We start from the raw sequence: 16,546 nt of genomic DNA on the forward strand, positions 1-16,546 counted from the left end.
CCTTTTTGCTTCCTGTGTAGGAAGGAACTGCAGATACTGCTTTATAGATAGATACAAAGTCCTTGAGTAACTCAGAGGGTCAGGCAGCATCTCTGGCGGCAGAATAGGTAACTTTTCGGGCCGTGACCCAGATATTTAATCTCCTTTTCACCCCTCTGCCAATCAACCCTCCCACCCCTCTCCCCCCTATCCAGGTTTTGTCCCACCCTCAGTTCTTTTCCACTATTCTCCTCTTAGGCCAATCTGTCCAATAAAGGGTACTGACCCGAATTGCTGCTCATCCATTCTTTCCACAGATGCTGCCTGACCTGTTGAGTTCCTCCAGCACCTTGTGCTTTGCTCAAGATTCCAGCATCTGCAGTTCCTTGCATCTTTCATAGGAGTGAACCAGAGGACACAGGTTTAAGGTCAGGTGGGGGGGGGGGAGTTTTAATGGGAACTGATGGGAAACATTCTTTTTTACACAAAGGGTGGTGGGTGGGTGGAACGCGCTGCCTGAGGCGGTAGTTGAGGCAGGTACTATTGCAACATTTAAGAAACATTTGGACAGGTACATGGATAGGACAGGTTTAGAGAGATATGAGCCAAACACCAGGTGGTGGGAAGTGCAGATGGGACATGTTGGTCAGTGTGGGCAAGTTGGGCCGAAGGGCCTGTTTCCACACTGTATGACTCTATGACTATGAGTGGATGCACTACAGAAGAAACCATGAATTATATAGGAGATAAAACATCTGTACTATGTGTCCCATTGTATTGAATATCAGCATTGCAGGCTTTTAGCAGTATATTGTACCTTATCTCATAATCTATGACCGTTGCTAATATTGTGTTGCTGATACAATCACAGGTTTCGGATGTCAATCGCAAACCACAAGACTGAAACCAGAGAGGTGTACAATCTCCAAAGACTTAAGTCGTCAGCAGTGAAGCACTTGCTAGCAGCCACTACCTATATTTTTTCACTTAGCTGGTTTGGTTTATACCGAAGATAGACACAAAATGCTAGACTAGCAGCAGGTCAGCCAGCATCTCTGGAGAAAAGGAATAGATGACATTTCAGGTTGAGACCCTTCTTCAGACTCAAACATCAGAAAAGGGGTCTTGACCCGAAACGTCACCTATTCTTTTTCTCCAGAAAAGCTGCCTGACCCCGCTGAGTTATTCCAGCATTTTGTGTCTACAATCTTATAATTATTGTCCAACACTTCTTTGTTCAAAAGGGAGTTGGTTATGGGTGGGGAAGGTCAGAAATCAAATCGCAACCCGATGGAGAAAAGTCATCATATGACAAAGCAAAAACCTACCAGGAGAAAGTGGAAACTTAAGCTGAATAATTTCTCTTAATTTTTTTTTAAATTTGACAAATCAGTTGGACCTGGGGATATTACTGGGACGATGTCATTTGATTGATGTTAAAAATCTGGCCCACTTCTAAACAGCGATTCAACGCATTGATTGAAAGATGCAGCATGGTAACAGGTCTTTCGGCCCACAGAGTCCACGCAGACCATTGATCACTCAGTCACACTAGTTCTCTGATATCCCACTTTCTCATCCATTCTCTACACCCTAGGGACAATTTACAGAGGCCAATTAACCTGCAAACCTGCACGCGTTTAGGATGCGGGAGGAAACTGGAGCATCTGGAGAAAACCCACGCGGTCAGAAGGAGAACGTGAAAACTCCATACAGACAGCACCCGGAGTCAAGGTCGCACCTTCTGCTCCTATCTCTGGCCTTTGTTCCACCATCGGCCTATCAAAACTGCCCCTCACCTGTATCCATGTATTACCTGCCACACTTTGTACAGCTTCTCCCCTTTTCCAGCTTTCTTCCACACCTCCACCCCCTCCCCCCACAACAATCAGTCTGAAGGAGGCTCCCGATCTGAAACTTCACCTATCCATGTTCTGCAGAGATGCTGCCTGACCCGCTGAGTTACTCCAGCTCTGTGTCCTTTATCGTTTCCTCATGGTGGTTAAATCATAGCACTGCCATTGCTTGCCCAACACCACAGAGGGAGTAACTCAACAATGGAGAAATTCCAACGTACTCAGCACCTCCGCAACCTCCTCAGGGCAAACCTGTTCACATTCCAAAAGCACATGCTTTAAAAAAAAATGATTCAGAACAGATGATCCACTAAAATTACCTGTCGTGGTTCGACCTGTACTACCACTTAGGGAATGCTTGGAATACAACCTGATGAGTTACATCTTTAATGGTCTCAATTGGGTTAACAATATGCTCCATTTGACGTTAGGCTCAACAGCTCCTCCTGTCCAAGATCACAGCATACAGGAATCAAGTCAAGAGTGTTTTAGAGTTTAGACTTTAGAGATACAGTGCAGATACAGGCCCTTTGTACCAGCGCTCACCCCGTACACTAGTTCTATCCTACACACTGGGGACAATTTACAACTTTACCAAAACCATTGACCTACAAACCCGCCGTCTTTGGAAAGAGAGAGGAAACTGAAGCACTCAGAGAAAACCCATGCGGTCACGAGGAGAACGTACAAATTCCGTACAGACAGCATCCGTAGTCAGGATCGAACCAAGATCTCTGGCGTTGTCAGTCAGCAACTCTGCCACTGCAATGAAATTCTTACTTGCAGCGGCATAACAGATATGCGCACAGTTTTCTGTAAACACGATATTTATTTATTTTAACATATATTTATATATATTTATATACACACACACATACATATACACACACACATATATCTGCACATGTGCACATATCAAAACGTACACACACACACACACACACACAAACAGTGCATTCAGAAAGGATTCAGACCCCTTCACTTTTTCCACATTTTATTACGTTACAGCCTTATTTAAAAATGGATTAAATTTGTTTTTTTATCATCAATCTACCCCAGAATAAAGAAGCGAAAACCAGTGTTTAGAAATTTTTGCAAAGTAATTAAAAAGAAATAACTGAAATATCACATTTACATAAGTATTCAGACCCTTTGCTATGACACTCAAAATTGAGCTTAGGTTCATCCTGTTTCCATTGATTATCCTTGAGATGTTTCTACAACTTGATTGGAGTCCACCAGTGGTAAATTAAATTTATTGGACATGATTTGGAAAGGCATACACCTGTCCATATAAGGTCCCACAGTTGACAGTGTACGTCAGAGCAAAAACCATGCCATGAAGGAATTGTCCGTAGATTTCCGAGACAGGATTGTGTCGAGACACAGATCTGGGGAAGGGTATAAAACAATTCCCGAAGAGCACAGTGGCCTCCGTCATTCTTAAATGGAAGAACTTTGGAACCACCAGGACTCTTCATAGAGATGGCCGCCCGGCCAAACTGAGCAATCGGGGGAGAAGGGCCTTGATCAGGGAGGTGACCAAGAACTCGATGGTCACTCTAACAGAACTCCAGAGTTCCCCTGTGAAGATGGGAGAACCTTCCAGAAGGACAACTATATCTGCAGCACTCCACCAATCAGGCCTTTATGGTAGAGTGGCCAGACGGAAGCCACTCCTCAGTAAAAGCCACATGACAACCCACTTGGAGTTTGCCTAAAGGACTCTCAGACCATGAGAAACAAGATTATCTGGTCTGATGAAACCAAGATTGAACTCTTTGGCCTGAATGCCAAGCGTCATGTCTGGAGAAAACCAGGCCAATATCATACCTACGGTGAAGCATGATGGTGCAGTATCATGCTGTGGGGATGTTTTTCAGTGGCAGGAACTGGGAGACTGAATCAAGGGGAAGATGAACGGAGCAAAGTACAGAGAGATCCTTGATGAAAACCTGCTCCAGATCGTTTTAGTGATCTGGAACATTCCTGAACAGTTTCAATGTCCTTTCGTTGTCTTTGAAGTTGCTAACTTTGGACACCTACACCACAAAAAAATCTTTGCACAATGTTTCAGAACTGTGAACTGATCAGAGGGAAAGATAAATCAGCCATGCTTGTATGGCAGAGTAGACATGATGGACCAAATGACCTAATTCGGCTCCTAGAACTTATGAACTCCACACAGACAGCACCCGAAGTCAGGATCGAACCCTGGTCTCCGGTGCTGTGAAGCAGCGATTCTACCGGCTGCGCCACCCTGATGATGAATCACTGTGCTTGGCCTCATTAGTGGCAGTGGGTGATTAGTTAGAGAAGTGAGTGGGGGAACATTTCTTCAGATGCACCTGTAACCAGGAAGTCCTCAGAGAACATGTCCTCCAGCCCAACTTCCTGAATGATTCCGTGATTGTTTTCAGATTGCACTACAGGTTAATGACCTTCTGCTAACTGAGCACTGGATTGGTGCCATCTCAATGTGGCTTTTCAACAGCTTTTATGCAGTGAGATTTAAACTGAAAATATGCTGATTTAAACAGCGTATTTTATCTCGATCACATCCTTAGTGAGCAACACTGTTATCAATTGCTGCTGCACCCAGTTTCTATATGAAGGGACAGCAAGTGCTGGAGTAACTCAGCGGGTCAGACAGCTTCTCTGGAGAAAATGGATAGATGATGTTTTGGGTTGGGCCCCTTTTATCTGATTGTAAGGGGGATGGGGAGAATGCTGGAAGAGGAGAGGGGCAGGACAAAACATGGCAATATCATTTTTTTTAAATGAAAAGATGTTGGTTTATAGCAAAGATATACACAAAGTGCTGGAGTAACTCAGCGGGTCAGGTAGCATCTCTGGAGAAAATTGATAGTTCATAAACTCATAAGTTCTAGGAGCGGAATTAGGACATTAGGCCCATCAAACGCCCATCGGGCGGCACGGTAGCGCAGCGGTAGAGTTGCTGCTTTACAGCGAATGCAGCGCCGGAGACTCAGGTTCGATCCTGACTACGGGTGCTGCACTGTAAGGAGTTTGTACGTTCTCCCCGTGACCTGCGTGGGTTTTCTCCGAGATCTTCGGTTTCCTTCCACACTCCAAAGACGTACAGGTATGTAGGTTAATTGGCTGGGTAAATGTAAAAATTGTCCCTAGTGGGTATAGGATAGTGTTAATTTACGGGGATCGCTGGGCGGCACGGACTTGGAGGGCCGAAAAGGCCTGTTTCCGGCTGTATATATATGATATGATGTGATATGATAAATCTACTCCGTCATGGCTGATCTATCTTTCCCTCTCAATCCCATTCTTGCCTTCTCCCCATAACCTTTGACACGCTTACTAATCAAGAATCTGTCGGCCTCCGCCTTAAATATATCCATAGACTGGCCTCCACAGCCATCTGCGGCAATGAATTCTACAGATTCACCTGGGGAGGGGAAAGACGAGTTGACCAGGGAGTTGCAGAAGGAACGGTCTCTGCGGAAAACAGAAAGAGGTGGAGATGGGAAGATGTGGCCAGTAGAGGGATCCCGTTGGAGGTGGCTAAAATGTCAGAGGGTTATATGCTGTATGCGACGGCTGATGGGGTGGAAGGTGAGGACAAGGGGGACTGTCCTTGTTACGAATGGGGGGAAGGGGAGCAAGTGTGGAGCTGTGGGATATCGAGGAGGCCCTATCTATAAGGGAAGAGGGGAACCCACATTCCCTAAAGGTTGAGGACATCTCCAATGTCATGGTATTGAAAACCTCATCCTGGGCTTCGTAGAGACGGGGGGCAGGAGTATTTAATTGTAATACATACCAGCAACAGAACAATATAATCTCTTGCTGCAATTTTACAAGCCAATAACCCGCCAAGTCCACGACGACAAATGATCACCCGTTCACAACAGTTCTCGGCTTGCTCGCTCTATTTGCACCATTTGACCTTTAAACCAGATAACCTGGACAACTTATCCCCTCGGCAACCCTGCCCTCACCCTGTCATAAATATTCCTTTTATCCTATCCATCATGCAGCTAACCTTCTCTGCGGCATGCGTCTTCAATCGAAAACATTACCATCTCTCTCTGTCTCCACAGATGCTGCCTGACCTGCTGAGTATTTCCGGCATTTTCTGTTTTTATCCCGGATTTCCAGCATCTGCAGTGTTTGCACCTCTTCACTTGCCAAGCCGAACAAAGTCAGCTATTCACAAGTCATAGGAGCAGAAGTAGGCTATTCGGCCCATCGAGTCTACTACGCCATTCAATCATGGTTGATCTAACTTTCGCTCTCAACCCCATTCTCCTGCCTTCTCCCCACAACCTTTGACACCGTTACTAATCAAGAACCTGTCAATCTCCGTTTTAAAAACACTCAATGAAAGATCCCCGACCAATCTTGTCCTTTTTTGCATCTTCACTAAAAGTGTCGGAGTTTGTGCTAGATTCTCCCATTCCAATCAATGCCTTGGACCTCGGTTACAAACTAATCCCGAGACTCCGAGAGAGATGGTGGAACTTACAGGTCTGACAACTGCAACAAGCCGTGCTCAGAGAAGTACAATTACAGTCAGATTCCAATCACTGCTCATCTTACACGCTGGCTTCTGACTTAATGGAAGGAAGTGTGCACAAACTCATGTCATCTCAATCCTGGCCCCTGCGACTATTCCAAACAAAATAGGCAAAGTAGAATTCTTTGCCAAGCTTGAAAGTGGAATGACTTAACACAGGTCATGGGAACACTCAAGACTGACATATCTCAGGATGAGTCTCACCCCGGTCATTCCCTCTTCTCCCCTCTTCCATCAGGCAAGAGATACAAAAGTGTGAAAATGCATACATTATTCCCTTTTTCCTGTATCTGTACACTGTGGACAGCTTGATTGTAATCATGTATAGTCTTTTCACTGACTGGATAGCATTCAACAATGAAAGCTTTTCACTGCACCTCAATACATACTTACTTACTTACTGCCCATTATGCCTCCTGGCATGTAGGGCAACAACGAAAGTTCTCCACTCCTGTCTGTTCTGGGCTAGTTTCTGGACACTACCCCAGGTCAATTCCATAGTTTTCATTTCCTCCTCTACAATGTGGTTTTGGGTCTCCCTCTTTTCCTTTTCCCTTCTGGTGTCCAGTGCAGGGATATTCTTGGGATGCTGTCTGGTTCTCTTCTCAGTATATGGCCAGTCCAGTTCCAGCACTTTGTCATGATGATGGTATCCATACTCTCTTGCTGGCATTGAGCAAGGAGATCTTGGTGTGTGGCCAAAATATTCTAAGGATTCGTCTCAGGTTCTTAGTGTGGAAGACTGACAGCTGGTTGATGTCACTTGCTCTCATTCTCCAGCATTGCGAGCCATATAAGAGGATGGAGAGGACACAGCTCCCGTATATCTTCAGCTTGGTCTTGGAGCTGTATTGCTGGGACCTCCATACATTGTTTAGCATTCTGAATACATTCCTAGCCATGTTTAGCCGGTTCTTAATGTCATTTTGTGCTCCGCCATCGTATCTGACTTTACTACCAAGATAAATAAGCTCAGTTATGGGAAGGTCGTTTCCATTCACTTGGATTGGTAAGGGGTTTTGGATGTTTAGTGTCATGAATTCAGATTTTTTCTGGTTTATCTTCAAGCCAATTTGTTGTGCAAAGTCACTAAGACGGGATGATTTTTCCTGCATGTGTTTGTGAGTGTGGACCAGAGCTATGTCATCAGCAAAATCAAGATCTTCCAATGTTGAGAAGAGGGTCCATCGTATGCCTCTTGCTTGATCTTCGGTTGTCTGACGCATCACCCAGTCAATAGCAATATTGAAGAGTAGCGCCGACATCACACACCCTTGTCCAACTCCTGTCTTCACCTGGAATGTGTGGTTACTATTCCCTACTCTGCAAGAGAAGTTGGCGTAGAAGCTCTTAATTACTTCGATTATGCGCTGTGGGATCCCATACATTCGTAATATGCCCCAGTTGATGTATATCTGTCTCTGCCACTCTGTGCACTGTTCTATAATGTTTCGCAGGGCAAATATCTGGTCAAAGCATCCCCTCCCACCACAAAATCCTGCCTGCTCTTTCCTGAGCTGTTTGTCTACTGCTTCTGAGGTACGTTGTATTATAATCTTTGCCAGAATCTTGCTTGGAATTGATAGAAGAGTGATCCCTCTCCAATTTTTACACTCTCTTAAGTTGCCTTTCTTTGGTCATGATCCTAATGATGACTCCTTCTGACCAGTCGTCAGGTATCTCCTTTCTTTCCCAAATAGCTGTGAAAAGTGGTACAAATACTTTGGCTGCAAGTTCTGGGTCCGCCTTAAACATTTCTGCATTGAGGTTATAAGAAAATAACTGCAGATGCTGGTACAAATCGATTTATTCACAAAATGCTGGAGTAACTCAGCAGGTCAGGCAGCATCTCGGGAGAGAAGGAATGGGTGACGTTTCGGGTCGAGACCCTTCTTCAGACTGAATTGAGGTTATCTTGGCCAGGGGCTTTTCCACTTTTAAGGGACTTAATGGCTATAACAATTTCCTCCTTTGTTGGTGATTCAGTGTTAATATCTAGGTCATCCTCTGCTTGTTGGGTATTAGCCTCTATTATGGTTGGTGTTTTACTCAATACTTCATTAAAGTGTTCCACCCAGCAGGCTTCTTGTTCTGTTTCTGTTGTTAGGAATTGGCCCTTTTTGTCTACAATTGGTGTCCAGTGGTTCGCCGATGTTTGCCACAGATTATTTTGGTTATCTTGTAGACCTTCCCTTGCTCTCCTTTCTTATTTGCATCTTCTGCTTGATCTTCCAGGTATGTACGCATGCCCGTTTGTCAGCTCTGGCTTTCCTCTGAACTGCTTTGTTGCTTCTTGATATTGCATGTTGTATCTTTCTTGCAGCCATTTGGATTTTGTTTCATTTATTTGCTTCTTTAATTTTCTCCTATTATTAATGGTTTGCCATGTGTCTTCAGTTATCCATTCCTTCTTTATCTTCTGCTTGAATCCCAGGCAGGCTTCACTGGTTTTCACATAAGCTATTTTGGTTTGTTCCCACACAGTATTAATATTAATATTATTACATTTGGCTCTGTGTGATCATCCATATCTACTAGTGCCTGAAACTTGTTCCTTAATTGTAGTACAAAAGAACTTTTCACTTTTGGGTTATGTAGTTTCTCAGTGACAAACTGTTGCCTGCTTGTCTTTTTGTTCCCTGTTTTCCTCAGTTTGACTTTGAGAACAGCCAGGACGAGGTGATGGTCACTACCAACATCAGCTCCTCGTTTAACCTTAACATCAAGTAATGAACGTCTCCATGTGCCGTTTATCATCAGGTGGTCTATCTGGTTCTTATCCCTTCCATTTGGAGAGTACCATGTTAGTTTGTGGATGTCTCTGTGCGGAAAGAGGGTCCCTCCAATTACTAGATTGTAATTGGTGCAGATGCAATGAAAGCTTTTCACTGCACCTCAATACATGACGATAATAAACTAAACATTTGAGCATTGATGATTTTTCCAATGTCTCATGTCATTATATTTTTAAACCAAGGGAACAAAACTGTTCCATTCCAATCTACATTCTGTACACCCCGCCCCTCTCTCCCCCACCTATGTTCCCTCCCTCTGGCTTTATAATTAAATTCTCTTCTTCCCTCACCTGACACCTTTTGGTCTCCTTTTCATCTCTATCTTTTGTCCACCCTTCTGCCCCTGACCTGTATCCACCAATCACTTGCCAGGCTTTGTTCCACCCCATTTCTCCTCCCTACACCAATCTGTCTGAAGGGTCCCAACGCGAAATGTCGCCTGTCAATTCCCTCCACAGATGCTGCCTGACCCGCTGAGTTCCTCCAGCACTTTGTCTTTGACTCAACATTCCAGCCTCTGCAGTTCCTGGAGTCTCTGTGGACATCTGTTCGCAATTTAAAACTGCACAGTTAAATAATGTCAGAATTGACGTAAAGTTAAATGTTTCAATCAGAGCCCAAATAATCTTCTGTCCAAGGTCAACTGCATAAGAAACTTTGATTTAATACAAAATGCTGTATGTAAAACTCTTTTCAACACTTCTTCAGAGAACAACAACTGGTAATTCAATAAAAAATGAATTAAGATGTAACATTACAAAATGTATTGTAGAATTATCATTTACAAAAGTCACGTTATGTAAAAGGTATGCAATGAAATTGATTGATTGATTGATAGAAACAGCATGGAAACAGGCTCTTCGGCCGACCGAGTCCACGCCGACCATCAATCGCCCATTCACACAACTTCTGTTTTCCCACTTTTGCATCCACTCCCTACACACCAGGGTTGATTTACAGAGGCCAATTAACCTATAAACCCACACGTCTTTGGGATGTGGGAGTAAACCGGGGCACCTGGAGAAAACCCAAGCGTGCAAACTCCACACACACAGAGGTCAGGATCGAGCTAGGGTCTCTGGCGCTGTGAGGAAGCGGCTCCACCAGCTGTGCCACCTCTGTTCAAGAAAAAGTTTAGAAAGAAACTTAGATTTAATACAAAATGCTATGCTGTAAAACTGTTTTCAACACTTCACATTTACAAAGCGACAATTGGTGATACAGCAACAAATAAAGATTTCACACCAATAAGTTTACTGTAGAATTGTTATTTATAAAAGCCATGTTTTGCAAGAACTGTGCAATGAAAGAAACTTATTCCAATCATCCCACATCTTATAGACCAGAAACAAAATGAGTAAATTACAAAACGTTCCAAGCTCCATTGCATATCCCATACCTCTAGCCTGCAGAAAACGTCCAACAAAGGATAATTATTGGCACTTGAGTGATTCCCAGATAACAATTTGTTTTCCCCCAGAAAGTAAATGGTTATACAGGTCCACTACTGAATTTCAGGCACTCTTGGTTCCAGAGCATTGCTGGATTATCCATTTTGCAGGACCATCAGAGGTCACAGCCTCCTCTTGGAGTCCAACGATACCGGACCGGTCCGCCTGGGCCGACGAGGTGCCGAGATACCAATCCGCAAATCTGATTGAACCATATTATCTCCGCATTGAGGAGGTCTCAGTCTCAGTCTCAGTGCATTCAACAAGATCGTTCCCTTTACAGGGACTCAGCAACAGCAATGCAAGTACCCACAGGAAACCCACAAAAACCAGTACTGCTTCCTCAATGACACAAAAGAGGATGTGGCTTTTCTGAGTGTTTAGTTTTCAGTTTGGTTTGGAGATACAGCGTGGAATCAGGCCCTTCGGTCCTCCGTGTACACACCAACCATCGATCACCCGTTCGAACTCGGTCATTCTATGTTGTCCCTCTTTCGCATCCACTCCCTACACCCTCAGGGCAATTTACAGAGACCAATTAACCTACAAACCCCTACCTGTTTGGGGTGTGGAAGGAACCCAGAGAAAATGTTAAATTTTAAGTATTGAGTGAAAATACAACCAAAATAGATGTTGTAATCCACACCACCTCATTGACAAATGGGACTCGTTTAGATGGCACTGTGGTTGGTATGGATAAGTTGGGCCAAAGGGTTTGCTTCTTTTCCACTCCATCACTCCGAAGAATTTGCTTAGAGGTGGAGTCAATTTGGAAACTATGATATCACACAAATAACCACAGTAGTTGCAGTTTGTTGTGCAAAGTGCACGAGATAAGGTTCAGAACGCCTTTCACATTTTTCACAGCAAGACCTTCGGAGTTCATGCAACATTAATCCACCAGTCTGAATTGTTGCACCAATCTTCAACACTGAGAAATACAAAACATAATTCACTATGTCAGCTTCACTAAAACAAAACATAAGTTGCTTGTCCCACCAGTATACCAACAAAACCCATGTCATTAATACAATATGCCAAATGAAAGCTAGTCGTACATTTTACCAGAACGCTGCATGGATTCATAGATTGGAGGGTTTCAGCTACAAGGCTGGATAAACTAGGGTTGTTTTCTCTGGAACATCAGAGGGTGAGGGAAGATTTGATAAAAGTACTGAATATAAAATTATGAGAGACAGTCAGAACCTTTTTTCCCCAGGATTGAAATGTCCAACATATGAGGGCACAGCTAGGTGAGAGTTTAATGGAGTTTCATGTTTAATGGAGATAGAAACATAGAAACATAGAAAATAGGTGCAGGAGGAGGCCATTCATCCCTTCGAACCAGCATCGCCATTCATTGTGATCATGGCTGATCATCCACAATCAGTAACCTGTCCCCAACTTCTCCCTATATCCCTTGATTCCACGAGCTCCCAGAGCTCTATCTAACTCCCTCTAAAATTCATCCAGTGATTTGGCTTCCACTCCCCTCTGTGGCAGAGAATTCCACAAATTCACAACTCTCTGGGTGAAAAAGTTCCTTCTCACCTCAGTTTTAAATGGCCTCCCCTTTATTCTAAGACTGTGGCCCCTGGTTCTGGACTCCCCCAACATTGGGAACATTTTTCCTGCATCTAGCTTGTCCAGTCCTTTTATAATTTTATATGTCTATAAGATCCCCTCTCATCCTTTGAAACTCCAGTGAATACAAGCCTAGTCTTTTCAATCTTTCCTCATATGACAGTCCCACCATCCCAGGGATCAATCTCGTGTGGGGAGCGTTTTTATTTTACACAGAAAGGTGGGGACCTAGTTCAATCCAGCTTTATTTGTCACGGGCAACTGCAGAGTGAAATTTTTATTGCATATTTACACATGCAGGCGCCGCCATGTTTTGGCACCATTTCCAAAGTCCAGTCCGCCCGCCCGCACGCTCAGTCTACTGGAGCAGCTCCTGATCCAGGTTCCTGCAGGGCCTTCCTCCTTCGCCTTCAACCCGATCGCCCCGCGAACCATCGTCCCTCTTCAGGAACACATTGCCAGGTGTGATGGTGGAGGCACATACAATAGTGGCATTTAAGAGGCTTTTAGATTGGCACATGGAAGTGCAGGGATGAGGGATATGGATCATGTACAGGCAGATGAGATCAGTTCAACTTGGCATCATGTTCGGCACAGACATTGTGGGCTGAAGGGCCCGTTCCTGTGCTGTGCCATGCTGCGTACTAGTCACTGATAGAAATGCTCAGTCTCGTTACTGAACCAACAATAGAAATATGCTAAATGTTGCCAATGTCTAACACAAAACATATCTTTGAAAGCTAAAAATAGTGATCTTTTCATTAATATATAAAAAGGGCTATATTGTCTTCCGTTCCCAATGTTTCATCCAGTTGCCAATAAAATAACAAATCACTTGTTGCACTTTTAAAAAGAGACTCTAACTAAAGCAGTAGTCTGAGTATCTTCAGCAGAGAATATAAATCTGACCTCAAAAAGCAAGTATTTCTGGGGAAGTTGATCAAAACCTTCTCTTCTTACACGATGATTGAATGAATAAATGCTTGTGCGTTTCAAAGCAAACAAATCAAAACTTCACAGCCTGAAAACGGGGCCTTCGGCCCATCGAATCCAAACCGACCATCGATCATCGGTTCACATTAGTTCTATGCCATCTCACTTTTGAATCCTACACACAAAGGGCAGTTTACAAGAGGCAATAATCCTGCAAACCTGCACGTCTTTGCAATATCATAGAACACAGAACAATGCAGCACAGCAATGGGCTCTTTCGCCACAATATTTGTGCTGAACATGATGCTTTAGACTTACAGATACAGCACGGAAACAGCTCTTTGGCCCACCAACTCCGTGCCAAACAGTATACTCGTACTATCCAACACACTAGGGACAATTTACAATTTTTTCACCACAGCCAATTAACCTACAAACCTGTACCTCTTTGGAGTGTGGGAAGAAACAGCAGCACCTGGAGAAAACCCATGTGGTTACAGGGAGAATGTATAAACCCCATACAGACAGCACCCATAGTCAGGATCGAACCCATTTCTCTGGCGCTGTAATGTAGCAACTCTATGGCTGCACCACTGTTCCACCCGGAACCTGCCTAGTTAAACTGATCTCATCTGCCTGTACATGATCCATATCTCTCTATTCCCTGCACTTCCATGTGCCCATCTGAAAAGCTCTTACACACCACTATCGTATTTGCCTCCACCATCACCCCTCACAATGTGTTCCAGGCCCCCACCACACTGCGTAAAAAAACTTCCCCCACACGTCCATTAAACTTTCCCTCTCTGTGGGAGGAAACAGCACCAGGAGGAAATACATGCGGTCACAGGGAGAATATGCAAACTCCACACAGGCAGCATCCAAACCTGGGTCCCTGGCACAACTCTACCGCTGCGCCACCGTGCCGCCCAGTGTAAGAAATGTTAAACTGTGCTCAAACAAAGGTGGATCAAAATGTATATTTTGAAGAAGGGTCTCAACCCGAAACATCACCCATTCCTTCTCTCCTGAGATGCTGCCTGACCTGCTGAGTTACTCCAGCATTTTGTGAATAAATACCTTCGATTTGTACCAGCATCTGCAGTTATTTTCTTACACTGTATATTTTATGAGATCAATGTGAAAGGAGAGATAGATATGATAGATATGTTGCCATCTTCACCAAAGAGACTTTAGTACAACTTCGACAGTCATGAACAATTCATCGACTCAGCTAATGAGTAGAGTATGATTTGCGCTGCTAAATCAACTTGGACATTGTCAATCCAAGGTGTAGCCATGAGCTTGCGCATGGGCCCCATCTACGCCTGCTTCTTTGTAGGGTACGTTGAACAATCCCTGTTCGAGCCGTACACTGACCCTATCCCTGAACTCTATCTCCGCTACATTGATGACTGCATGAGTGCGACCTCCTGCACACATGCAGAATTCATGGACTTAATTAACCGCGACCAATTTCCATCCTGCACTTAAATTGACTTGGACCATCCGCAAGGGTTCCAACCCCAATGTCACTTTTTCCCTAGTTGGACCTGGCTATTTTCATGGTATCCTGTCAATATTTATCACTCAACCAACATTAGTCAGAGGGTGATGAATCTGTGGAATTCATTGCCACAGATGACTGGAGGCCGTCATTAGGTATTTTTAACGTGGAGATTGACAGATTCTTGATTAGTATAGGTGGCAGGGGTTATGGAGAGAAAGCAGGAGAATGGGGCTGAGAGGGGAAAGATTGATCAGCCATGATTGAATGGTGGAGTAGACTTGATGGACTGCAGGGCCATCAAGATTGTTTGATCAGAATCACATTTCTGCTTGTGGAAAATTACACGGTGCAAATTGTTTCCCAATGTTTCATACACTGCACTCGGAAGGCAAGACCGTTGGGCTTGGAAGGAAGCCACTGAAGGAAGAGAGGGAAGGAAGTCACCGAGCCTGGCCTCTGTTCGTCCCCTGAGGACCAGAGAACCGGAGAGGATGACGGAAGGAGCCGACACAAGAGCCGGTAAGACAGTGAACCAGTGACAGTCTTATCTTCTGCGCCCTCAAGGTTAGCTGTGGGACAAAGGCTGAAGGTGGCCGGGGTGAGGAGAGGGGTGATGGTTCGCTGGACGATCCAGACCGAAGCGACAGTTGGAGGTGTAAGAAAATAACTGCAGATGCTGGTACAAATCGAAGGTATTTATTTCACAAAATGCTGGAGTAACTCAGCAGGTCAGGCAGCATCTCAGGCAGCATCGACCCAAAACGTCACCCATTCCTTCCCTCCTGAGATGCTGCCTAACCTGCTGAGTTACTCCAGCATTTTGTGAAATAAATACCTTCGACGGCTGGAGGTGCTGCAGCAGCCTTTGGGTTCACCTGGATCGGGTGCCGCTCCAGAAGACCAAGACTTTGAAAATAGCGCCAAAACTTGGCGACTCTTGCATGCGGTCTCAGTGGACTATTTCTATGCACGTTGTACTAATTGGGGATTGTGTTTAGGTAAGGCAACACTTTACTGAACTGTATGCAAAAAAAGAATTTCACTGTATGTGTGATAATAAAGAGCCATTGAACTATTGCAGCTCAAGATCTGTTTCTTAGGTTGCAAAGTACTTTGGTCTAAGGTCAGGGCAGGCACTACATCAAAACAGTGGCTTTATTTCTTGCTTTATTGCAAAAGAACAGTCTAATTATGCTTGTGTAAAAATCAACAAGCACAATGGCAGCAGAGATCTTTGATACAGAGATATAGTTTAAGGAGAGAGGGGAAAGACAATAGGAACTTGAGGCCAGAGAAGGTAGTTGTGGCAGGTACAATAACAGCATTTAAAAGACATTTGGACTTACGTGGAAAGGAAAGGTTTAAGGGATATTGACCAAATGCCAGGTGGAACTAGTGTAGATGGGGCATCTTGGTCTGCATGGGTGAGTTGGGCCGAAGAGCCTGATTCTGTGCTGTATGACTATGAGTATGAATATGTAATCAGCAAAGCTCTGCTACTTTAAGCTGTTGCAAGAGATACTTTGCTGTTGTCTTTGGACCAACAGAGGCTTCCAGCCAACACATTAAATACTAATCTGCCTCATGGCCTCCTAGCACATTAATCTTTCATTAATAAAACCGCTTTAAATATTAATTACGCTGCATAATCTAAACAGTAATGTTTTTCAGGGATGTAAGCAGATCTCACTGTTGCCGATCCTGTTACATCACGCGCCACCTCAGAGGGGTCCTTTTTAAAAGCCATTAGATTATCTTTGAATGTGCAAAGCAGAGCTGACATAAAATGCATCTTTAGAGATACAGTGTGGAAACAGGCCCTTTGGCCCATTGAGTCCATACTGACCATCTATCACCCTGTACACTGGTTCTATCCTACACAC

The 16,546-nt window shown here is 44.2% G+C and overlaps 1 protein-coding gene across 4 annotated transcripts in view; it reads right to left on the minus strand.

Moving 5' to 3' along the window:
• myo6a (myosin VIa) overlaps window positions 1–16,546 on the minus strand; it is a 150,738-nt gene that overhangs the window by 100,906 nt on the left and 33,286 nt on the right. The gene's annotated exons all lie outside the window — the stretch shown is intronic.

Source organism: Rhinoraja longicauda, chromosome 9 (genome assembly GCF_053455715.1).
Source record: "Rhinoraja longicauda isolate Sanriku21f chromosome 9, sRhiLon1.1, whole genome shotgun sequence".
NCBI classification, from domain to species: domain Eukaryota; kingdom Metazoa; phylum Chordata; class Chondrichthyes; order Rajiformes; family Arhynchobatidae; genus Rhinoraja; species Rhinoraja longicauda.